Source organism: Mustelus asterias, chromosome 2 (assembly GCF_964213995.1).
Source record: "Mustelus asterias chromosome 2, sMusAst1.hap1.1, whole genome shotgun sequence".
NCBI lineage: Eukaryota > Metazoa > Chordata > Chondrichthyes > Carcharhiniformes > Triakidae > Mustelus > Mustelus asterias.
Genome location: NC_135802.1, coordinates 28,208,161 through 28,220,178, shown reverse-complemented (window position 1 = coordinate 28,220,178; position 12,018 = coordinate 28,208,161). Strand labels below are relative to the sequence as shown.

General features: G+C 45.3%; 1 protein-coding gene across 1 annotated transcript in view; it reads left to right on the top strand.

Moving 5' to 3' along the window:
• adarb2 (adenosine deaminase RNA specific B2 (inactive)) overlaps positions 1-12,018 on the top strand; it is a 329,000-nt gene that overhangs the window by 223,421 nt on the left and 93,561 nt on the right. The gene's annotated exons all lie outside the window — the stretch shown is intronic.

The window sequence follows — 12,018 nt, the reverse complement described above, 5'->3', positions numbered from 1 at the left end:
TACGCAGGCCTGAATTTTCACTCCTGAACCGGAGAATTGCTGACTCCACAAACCCGACTCGGGAAAAGTATCCCAGCAGTTCCAATTTTTGGTCAGAGAGATCTTGGGGGGGTGTAATGGGAGTCATTGTGGGTGACCCTGGAAACAGTGCGGAGCCAGCACAGGGACTGTCGGGTGCAGAGGCGGAATAGGTGGAAAGGACTGCCTTGGTGCTGCGGGACTTGGTCACATCCCCTCACCCACCCCAAATATCCATGCCCCATTCATGCTAACCTGTGCCCCTCCACCCACCCCTATAGCCCTTTATAGCCTCATGCCAACCTGGAGCCAACTCATGTCAACCCATACCCCACCCACGCCCCTTTTCTCTTATTCGCTTCACCCAGTGTCCACCATGGACAGACCTCAGGGCCCATACTGGGATTAAACAAAATTTTTAAATGATGAATTTTCTATCTAAAAAAGCACTGATTTTAAAAAATCACAACATTTAACTTCCTTTCATCCCTTGTAAGTAGCAAGCATTTGTATTCATATGTCCACTTCAAAGACTTTACAAGCACTTGAAGCTGTCAATCAAACCATGAACTGACAGGCACTCCACTCTGATAATAACAGCATGTGAAACTCGGTCATGCAGCACTAATCCTATAATGGTAACCTTCAAGCTTATGTCAAGAGAGTAAAATAGCAAGCATAGATCTTTTAAAAAACACTGCAGACAGTTTTTTTTTCCTGCAGATATTTAAAAGGTAGGAGGTTTAAATTCCTTGACAGCTCTCTTGGACAGTTCCAATGAACTTAGAGTTCCAATCAGTTTATTCCCTTTTAAGCACATTCATGTCTATAGTTAACAATCCCAAAAGGTACTTGATTTTTCCAAAAGGACACCTCACCTCTCTCAGATGCCACCGTATCTCTCTGTAAGTTTTAGGGCAAATCCTCCATGATTAAAAAACCCAGCGATAAGGAAAATGGCCGACTGGTTGTCAGGCCACATGAATATGCAAGAGGCTGGGATAACGAGAAGGTCGAGACAGGGATAATCTAATCAACAAGAAACAAAGGAGAAACCATGACCAGCAGGCAAGAAGTAAACAGCCCAGCAGCGAGACAATGAAAACGGAGATCATTCCATCCACAGACAACATCAATGACTCATCTCGCTGATGGGATTCCAATCAGGATGACTCAGAGAACATTTAAAAGACACCAAAGGTGGCCCAGGACCATAGAAAAAAAGGGACCCTACCTCCAAAAGGTTCCATTACCTCAATAAAAGGGGATCTGAACTCTCCAAATAACTACACAAATTTTTCCTTGCCAGGTCTAAAGTAGCAAGTCGTATTTTGGACATCCCAATAGCCAAAATCAGATTAGCTTGAAGGCAGCTGCACTTTAACCTGTGCAGTTGCCTCTGTGAGCCAAGGGTGTGTAAAGTGCAACTCACCCCCTCCCCATTCTGTGAAAATTGTGAGGACCGGGTTCGGAAGGGGTGGGGAAATGAGATTCCTGGATCCGGGCTTCTGTAACCATTTTCACAAAGGTGCAGAACCCCTGCATCTATATGAAAAGCCAGGCCTTAGTCATGTTTGAGACGGCGATTGCAATACCCCTTCTGGGTTGGCTGGTGAAATACTTGGCATTAGTTCCTCACTCATGCCTTTGGTGGCCTTGCATTCAATTGTCTAGACCCTCAGCTAGAGTTCCTGCCCTAAACCTTTCCCCTTCTCTACATCTCTCTCTCTCTTTCTTTAAGACACTCCTTAAAATCCACCTCCATGACCAAGCTTTCTGTTATCCAAATAACACCTCGGTGTCAGATTGTGTCCGGTAACGCTCCTGTGAAGCGCTTTGAGACGTTTGCTATGTTAGGGGTGCTATACAAATGCAGGCTCCTGCTCTCTATTTCTTCTCCTGCTCACCTTTGATTATTCAATGCACCAGCTTTTGCAATAGCTGCTCTTGTCTCGTCTTCTTTCATTGCCTTTTCTCTGATGTGCACTTGGAAGCGTTAAGGAAAATAAATCGCGCTGAAGGAAAATGACTTTCATCAAATAATCTTTGAGGAAAGTGAAAGAATATTTTATCATGCAGCAAATTGTTAAGATGTGGAATTCATTACTTGAAATGGGGAAGGGGGGGTGGGGTGACATGGTGATGAAGACAAATTCAGGAACCTTCAAAAGAAAATGGGATAAAGGTGATAGAAATCCAGGTCTATGGAGAAAGAGCAGGGAAGAGCGATCAATCCTTCATCTTTGATTTGATTTATTATTGTCACATGTATTGGTATACGGCGAAAAGTATTGTTTCTTGCGCGCTATGCAGACAAAGCATTCCGTACATAGGGGAGAAGGGAAGGGAAGGGTGCAGAATATCGCACTGCAGCCACAGCTAGGCTGTAGAGAAAGATCATGTGTAGATAGTTCATTGATGGTAAAGGCTCATGGGGGTCAGTGTTATAATCAGATCAGTTCTAATCAAGTTAGAATCAGATCAGCCACGATCTTGTTGAATGAAGGATAGGCTCGAAGGGCTAGAGCCTATGCTTCTTATTGGATAGCTCCTCCAGAGAGGCATGATGGGCTGAATTACCCCTTCTGTGCTGTCCCGTTTTATAATTCAGCAAGATTGTTAAGGAAGTTGAATTTTCATGGCTTCTGACTAGCTGCCATTCTGATGAATGCACGTGAGTATTAAGTTTAAGTTTATTGATTAATCACAAGTAGGCTTACATTAACACTGCAATGAAGTTACTGTGAAAATCCCCTAGTCGCCACACTCCGGCGCCTGTTCGGGTACACTGAGGGAGAATTTAGCATGGCCAATGCACCTAACCAGCACGTCTTTCGGACTGTGGGAGGAAACTGGAGCACCCAGAGGAAACCCACACAGACACAGGGAGAACGTGCAGACGCTGCACAAACAGTGACCCAAACCAGGAATTGAACCTGGGTTCCTGGCGATGTGGGGCAGTAGTGTTAACCACTGAGCCACCATATGTGGGGTGGGGGGGGGCGGTTGAAGATCCGGCATTTCTTGAATGCTCTGGGAGTTGTTTTGCCAGGTTTCCTACAAGTACTCCCTCCCCACCCCATGAAAACACTGAGCATGCTGCCAGCAGCCTCATTTGTGAGTGGCTCTTATTGAAATCCATGTTTGAGAACTTGCCTTCTAATCATCCAGTAGGTGAGGGGGGGAGGGTGTCTAAAATATATTCACTTCTGTGGAGCCTCAGAAGGTTTTTGCAATACTTCTCACTGAGCAAGATAGCCCTCAATATACCCATTAAGATTATGGCAAAATTCTGCGGATGCTGGAAACTGAGATGCTGGAGAAACTCAGCAGGTCTGACAGCACCTGTGGAGAGAGAATAGAGCCAACGTTTCATGTCTGGATCACCCTTCGTTAAAGCTGAAGACAAAGAAAGTCAGACAAGAATTATGCTATGAGGGTGGAGGGGGTGCTGTAATTGGACAACGGGAATGTAAATGGTGATGATAAAGGCTGAGAGAGGTGCTAAAAGCGTCCATTAAGTGATCGGAATGTATGAGTGGCAGAACAAAGGTACAGATTGATAGAGGACTACCTGAGGAAGGTGGCAATTGACCCTGGCGGTTTGGGGGGGGAGAGAGAAGGTTGGAGACAAGATGGAGAGTGATATAACCCAATATAATCATACCGACCCCCAGAGTCTTGGGCTTTGGAAACATCCAGTGCAAGACGTATCCATCCTTGGTCCTGACCCCCTCCAATTCAGCAAGCATGTTTGTGATCAGAAGGGATGCAGGATCGCAGGAACGTCCCAGGCAAAGTTGGACCTTGTGTATCCACATGCCAAGCCATTATATGGCCTTCCGCCTCACCATCTCCAGAAAAGCCAGGGCCTTCTGCCCTGTATTTAGTCACATTATATCATTTTATTTCCTGGGGCAGCACAGTGGTTAGCACTGCTGCCTCACAGCGCCAGGGACCCGGGTTCGATTCCCGACTTGGGGGGCCACTGTCTGTGTGGAGTTTGCACCTTCTCCCTGTGTCTGTGTGGGTTTCCTCTGGATGCTCCGGTTTCCTCCCATAGTCCAAAAGATGTGAGGGTTATGTTCTATGTTCTAAGTGGATTATTCATGCTAAGTTGCCCGTCAGTGTCAGGGGGACCAGCTGAGGTAAATGCACGGGGTTACGGGGATGGGGCCTGGGTGGGATTGTGGTCGGTGCAGACTCGATGGGCCAATTGGCCTCCGTCTGTACTGAAGGGACTCTATGATTCTAACAGCATTTCTGTGAGGAACATAGTCCAGTGAAAGGTCTTCCCCTCCCTCACAGTTCCACTTCGGAACCTCAGTTCTGCATTTAATCTCAGCTTTCAAAAAAGAGTGAGACATAATGTTGTGGTGAAATGAAAATATTACTGTTTCCCGCACAAGGTCCCGCACATGCTCTCAAGAAGCGGAAATCATTCTCTTGAGCGGATGAAATGAATTGGCGCTGAGAATTTTTTTCAGTTCTTTCATAGGATGTGGGCATCATGGGTAAGGCCAGCATTTGTTGCCCATCCCTAACTGCCCTTGAACTGAATGGCTTGCCCGGCCATTTCGGAAGGCAGTTAAGAGTTGCCCACATTGCCGTGGATCTGGAGTCACATGTAGGGATGGCATTAGTGGATCAGATGGGTTTTTTATAACGAACAATGATAGTTTATGGGGAGAAGGCAAGAAAATGGGGATGGGGAGCATATCAGCCATGATCGAATGGCGGAGCAGACTCGAAGGGCCGAATGGCCTAATTCTACTCCAATATCTTATGAATAGTTTCATGGTCACCATTACTGAGACGAGCTTTATATTCCACATTTATGTAATTGGATTTAACTTCCACCAGCTACAGAGGTGGGATTTGAACCCATGTCCCCAGAGCATCAGTCTGGGCCTCTGGATTACAACTCCAGTGGCATTACCACTTTGCCACCATCTCCCCCAAGATGGGCAGGAGAGTCTTCTGCTTCTTCAATGGAAGCTGGAGTTTAGCGTTCCTCAGTTCAAACAGAAATTTGTGATTGCAACATTGAATTTGCAATGATGTTCCATCTTCTTCTGTTTAACCTAACTTATAGGATTCTCAAGAAAGTGAATTCAATTGTATGCTTCGCAAAGCTATTATGCATTTAAGTGTATCACCAGAAAGATAATTTGTGGAGCTATTATGAAATTGAGTAGCCCATGGCTCAGAATAGCACCATGCGATATGCAGCTTGTGTAAGGATCAGGTATTTGTGAGTCAGAGAATGGTTACAGGACACAGGGAGGCCATTTAGCCGATTGTGTCCATGCCAGCTCTCTCTAAGAGCAACTCACCGAGCTCCACTTTTCCCTGTAGCCCTCCAAATGTTTTCGCTTCAGATAATTATCCAATTTTCTTTTGAAATCTACAGTTGAATCTGCCCTCCACCACACTCTCAGGCAGTGCATTCCAGAATAAAGCAAATTACTGCAGATGCTGGAATCTGAAACAAAAAGAGAAAATGCTGGAAAATCTCAGCAGGCCTGGCAGCATCTGTGAGGAGAGAAAAGAGCTGACGCTTCGAGTCCAGATGACCCTTTATCAAAGCTAAAAGGCATAGAAAGTGGGAGATATTTATACTGCAGGGTGAGGGAATGAAAGATGAGTCTTAGCCGCTAAAACACGGAGAAAGGCTGCTAATGGCAGTCCATAGAGAGAGATAGAAGGTGTGAATGGCCAAACGGCAGAGAAGCTGAAATCAGAGGGTAAGCTGTGACAGATGAAGATGTGGGGGGAGGGGGGGTGAGATGGGGGCATTCCAGATGCTGGCCACTCTCTGTGCGAACAACAACTTTTTCTCACGTCATCTTGCTTCATTTATTGCAAACCTTAATCAGTTGCCCAATAGCTCTCGGTCCTTCACCAACAGCTCTTCCCTACCCACCCTGCCCAGATCTCCCATGATTTTGAACACTCCTAGCTTAATCTTCAGTCCCTGCTTCTCTAATCTATCCATGTGACTGAAGCTCATCAATCCTGGAACCATTCCTGTTAATCATGTCCGCACCTTCTCAAAAGCCGTCACAATCTTCCTAAAGGTGGCATGATGGCACAGTGGTTCGCACTGCTGTCTCACAGCGCCAGGGACCCGGGTTCAATGCTGGCCTCAGCTCACTGCCTGTGTGGAGCTTGCACTTTCTCCCCGTGTCTGCGTGGGTTTCCTCCGGGTGCTCCAGTTTCCTCCCACAGTCCAAAGATGTGCGGGTTAGGTTGATTGGCCGTGCTAAATTGCCCCCAGTTTCAGGGGGATTCGCAGGGTAAATGAGGGTTAAGGGATAGGGCCTGGGTGGGATAGTGGTCAGTACAAACTCAATGGGCCGAATGGTCTCCTTCTGTACTGTAGGGATTCAATGATTCGAAGTGTAGTGCCCAGAACTGGACACAATACTCCAGTTGCAGCCAAACCAGCCTTTTACGCAGATTTATCATAACTGCCCAGTTTCTGTTCTCTTTGCCCCTATTTAAAAGGACCAGGATACTATATGCTTCATTAACTGCACTCTCAACCTGTCCTGAAACCTTCCATGATGTGTGCACATAGACGTGTACATAAAGGAGCTTCTGCCCCTTTAGATCTGTACCTTTTATTTTATGTTGCCTCTCCTCATCCTTCCTATCAAAATGAATCAGTTCAGTGGAAGTTCGGAGGACAGTTTTGCATAATACGGTGCTGAATGGCAAAAACGTTACAACAAATCTGGTGAAATGGTGCAATGACAATAATCTCTCCCTCAATGTCAGTAAAACGAAGGAGATAGTCATTGACTTCAGGAAGAGTAGTGGAGGACATGCTCCCGACTACATCAACAGTAGTGAAGTGGAAATGGTCGAGAGCTTCAAGTTTCTAGGTGTCCAGATCACCAACAGCCTGTCCTGGTCCCTCCACACTTACCCTATAATTAAGAAAGCCCACCAGTGCCTTTACTTTCTTCAGAAGCTTCGGAAATTTGACATGTCCACTACGGCTCTCAGCAATTTTTACAGATGTACTATAGGAAGCGTTCTTTCTAAATGTTTCACAGATTGGTATGGCTCCTGCTCTGACCGCAAGAAACTATAAAGGGTCGTGAATGTAGCCCAGTCCCTCATGCAAACCAGCCTCCCATCCATTGACGCTGTCTACACTTCCTGCTGCCTCGGAAAAACAGCCAGCATAATTAAGGACATCACGCACCCCGGACACGCTCTCTTCCACCTTCTTCCATCAGGAAAAAGATGCAGAAGTCTGAGATCACATACCAACTGACTAAGGAACAGCTTCTAACCCTGCTGCCATCAGACCTTTGAATTGACTGACCATATATTAAGCTGATCTTTCGCTACACCCTAGCTGTGACTGTAACACTATATTTTGCAAACTCTCCTTTCCTTCTCCCCGATAGAACCACAGAATCCCTACAGTGCAGAAGGGGGCCATTTGGCCCATCAGGCCTATGTACTCTATGAATGGTATGCTCTGACTGTACAGTGCACAAGAAACAATACTTTTTACTGTATCCGATACATGTTATAATTCAGGTTAGAAACTCCAAAGTGTTTTATGAAGTCCACCTGGATCATAGGTTTTGCACTTTGAATTTGGCTAGGGTGAGAATGAAATATTTCACTTCAGGTATGATTCTAATGACCCACTAGGGAGCTTTTATCAAACAAAGTTTATTTAAGAATTCAGCTAACATGTAAAGAAAGAAAATTAGCAATAAATTACCAATTACAAACTAAAAAAAGCAACCATGATTTTGTATAAACCTTAATGAATATAGAAAATGTTCCAATCAAACAAGCTTCCATATACAAAATCCTTGCCACAGGTTTAGCACAGAAGAATACAAATGCTCACGCGATGCTGGAACTTAGTTCTTTAGTTGAATGCTGATGCGCACACAGACAAGCTTGGAGTCAGAACAGTTTCCCAAAATGCCAAGGAGAGAGAGACTCTGAGCAAGCCGACCACCAACAGCAGATTTCATTTCGCTCGCCAGCAGAATTTCCAATGCCAGGGAGAGGGAGAAAAACACTGCTTTCAGTCTGATGTCCACCCCCTTCTAAACTAAAATTGAAAATGAATCCTTAGATTTTTCTGGAGAGGAACCACCTGACTTGAATTTGTCAATCAATCTTCCCTCTCACAACGCAAGGTCATAAAAGATCCCAGAAAGCACCTGAGGCCCAGAGTAAAAAATAAACAAAACCCCATTTAAGCCATTGAAGCAGCAATAAAAGGACTTCTGGCAGACAGCCTGGCCACAATGGAACATGATTTTAAACAGAAATTCTTAAAGGTACATGGGCATCACAATGTGACATTAATAAATCAAACCAAATCAAACAAAAGTGGAATATAACCAATCAGAAAGGAAGAAAAACACTGAAAAAAGAAAGGATTGGAATTTATCCCCCCCCCCCCCCCCACCCCAGTCACTGGGAAAGTCATTAAATTACAGAGACTCCCCTTCCCCACTGCATTCTGTCAGAATTCAGATGGTGCTGCCACTGGGATTGGTGACAAACGCATCCCAATTCACTTCCCGGCCTCGGACTTTGAAGAGTGCCTCATGAACTAATGCAGATGGGGTTCCCATGAATCCAGAGGAAACCTGGTTGATGTCATAGAATCATAGAATCCCTACAGTGCAAAAGGAGGCCATTCGGCCCATCGAGTCTGCACTGATCACAATCCCACCCAGTCCCTAACCCCGTAACTCCACATATTTACCCTGCTAATCCCCCTGAACTAGGGTCAATTTAGCATGACCAGTCAACTGAACAGCACATCTTTGGAGTGTGGGAGGAAATCGGAGCACCAGTAGGAAACCCACGCAGACATGGGGAGAGTGTGGCCCAAGCCGGGAATCAAACCTATGTACCTACCTCTGTGAGGCAGCAGTGCTAACCACTGTGGAACCATGTTGCCCAAGGAGAGGCAATACCATTAGCAGTCAAATCTTTACTAACACAGGAACGGCTGAACTGCAGATGAATTCTCTTGATAGCTTTTACTCAAAGCTCTGTTTATTTGGCAGTTAACCATTGTCCAGTCACAACTGAAAAGCAATCTCTTTAGGCATGAACAAATTAGAAACATAGAAAATAGGTGCAGAAGTAGGCCATTCGGCCCTTCGAGCCTGCCCCAGCATTCAATATGATCATGGTTGATCATGCACTCTCAGTATCCCACTCCCACTTTCTCTCCATACCCCTTGATCCCTTTCACAACAAGGGCCACGTCCAGCTCCCGCTTGTACATATCTAACAAACTGGTCCCCATCAGCTTTCTGTAGTAGAGAATTCCATAGGTTCACAATTCTCTGAGTGAAGACGTTCTCCCTCATCTCAGTCCTGAATGGCTTACCCCTTATTCTTAGACTGTGACCCCTAGTTCTGCACTTCCCCAACATCGGGAACATTCTTCCCACATCTAGCTTGTCCAGTCCCCTCAGGATTTTATATGTTTCTATGAGATCCCCTCTCATTCTTCTAAATTCCAGTGAGTGCAAGCCCAGTCGATCCAATCTCTCTTCATATGTCAGTCCTGCCATTCCAGGAATCAGTCTGGTGAATTAGAAACATTTATAGCAATAAGGTAACTGGATATCATATAATTGCGATGTGGTTGGGAGAGGACTGAGAATATATTGACCTGGATTTTGCAATCGGCACTGAAAGGACAACACTCACACTGACCTCGGAAACAGCTTTTTTTAAAATTCATTCGTGAGACTTTGTGGCCAGCATTTATTGCCCATCCCTAATTGCCCTTGGAACCGAACAGCTTGCGTTGCCATTTTAGAGGGCATTGTGAGATCCACATTGCTGTGGCTCTGCAGTCACATGTAGGCCAGTCTAGGCAAGGACGGCACACTTCCTTCCCTGAAGGACTCTAGTGAACCAGATAGGGTTTTTTGTGACAATCAGCAACGGTCGTCAATAGATACTTAATTCCAGGTATTTTGAATTGGATTCAAATTCCCCCATCTGCCGTGGCAGGATTCGAACCCTGGTCCCCAGAACATTAGCTGAGTTTCTGAATTAACTGCCTATCGATAATACCACTAGGCCATTGCCTCCACTACCCACAAAGATTTAATGGACTCTCAAGCATTGATATCCCCCATTCTGGTATGGTCTGTGGCACCAGCGATGGCCACCAGCCTATCTGATTGAAGAATTCTCACAGACAGCAAACTAGGAATTGAAAAGAAAAATCATAATTCATGACTTAATTGTTTCACAGCAAGCAAAATCAGCACTGGGACAGCATTGGGGTTAAGGTAGCAGTTGGAATATTCTAAACAAACTTTACAAAGCTTATGTTTTATTATTGTTAAAAACCATGGGATTGTTGAACGTGGTACTGAAGGGGCAAGACATGTAAAATCACTTTTTCAACAATAGCAAAGTTGTTCAGCAGCACAATGATTCACCATGATTTATGATTGACTAGGCTATAGCAGGATATGCTATGATTTAGTGTGCCATTAAAAACTCAGTTCCACCTCGTTCAACAAGGCTTAACATTTTCAATAATGATTACAGTGAGAATAGGGCATAAAAAGTTAACATCCACCTCAAATCAGTACCTGTGTATTAGTTGCAACTGTGAAGACTGCAACAGCGCACTCTGTGGTGTGGAGAGGCAGTGTATCACTGGCAGCAACCTCCGGATTTCCACGCTTAATTGTGAATGTGCGGCCTCCAAACGTTGCTGTCGGTTTTGCTTGGTTTTGACGGTGAACAGTGACAGTTTCACTGCGCCTGCAAATTCCAGGCCACTATTCTTGCTTATAATATAACAAGAAGGTGAAAGAGGATTGTTTGGAATGTTAATGAAGTATTCTGCAGCAGTGACACCACGAAAGAACGCTTTGGGATTGTCGAACGGAGACATTCGGCTCATTGGTCCTGTGTAGGATTTTTCAAAGAACTATCCAGTCAGTCCACTCTCCTATTTCTCCTTTAGTCTATAGTTTACTATTGCATGTGCTTAGGCCGGCACGGTGGCACAGTGGGTTAGCACTGCTGTCTCACAGCGCCAGGGACCCGGGTTCAATTCCGGCGTCGGGTGATTGCGTGAAGTTTGCACGTTCTCCCCACGTCGACGTGGGTTTCTTCCGGGTGCTCCGGTTTCCCTCATACGCTCTGAAAGACATGCTGGTTAGGTGGATCAGCCATAATAAATTGACCCTTAGGGCGGGATTTTACCTGCACGTCTGCCCAAGTTCCGTACGATCCTGCTTGAGGCCGAAGGAGAATGCCGCTCTCCAAGCCGAGCCTGCCCCCAGAATCGGGGCAGGCGTGCCGGTAAAATTCCGGCCTTAGTGTCCAAATATGAAAAGATTAGGTGGATTGGCCATGGTAAATTGCCCCTCAATGTCCAAAGATGTGTCGGTTACGTGGATTAGCCATGGTAAATAGACACGGTTACAGGGAATTGTGGGGGGTGCTCGGTGGGGTGCTTTCTCGGAGAGTCAGTACTGACTCAATGGGCCGAATGGCCTCCATTCTGCACTGTAGGGATCCTATGGACTCTTCTTCAGAGCTCCTGCCGGCCTATCAGATAATGTGCCTTGGATCGCAGCAACTCCTTCCAGGGAAAATAATCCTCATCCTCTCTCTGGTTCTTTTGCTGGTTATCTTAAAATGGTGCCCTTATTGACAAACGTGCCCACCTCTCTCTTGTGCTTTAGGATACTCAATCAAACCTGTGTTTTTGAGCAAACCTTTGATTCGAATATCTTCTCCTTTAGTTTGGTGTTAATTTTGGCTGGATTATTCTCATGTGAAACATGTTGTACTGCAGTAAAACTGGCGTGTAAATGCAAGTTGCTATTTTTCTTTTTGAAGTTGTGTTATGTTAGTAGAAATAGTTTCTCTTTATTTACTCTCTCTAAACCCTTTAAACTTTTGGATACCTCTCGTTAATCTCCCCTTAACCTAATATGTGAGAAGGATGCCTAC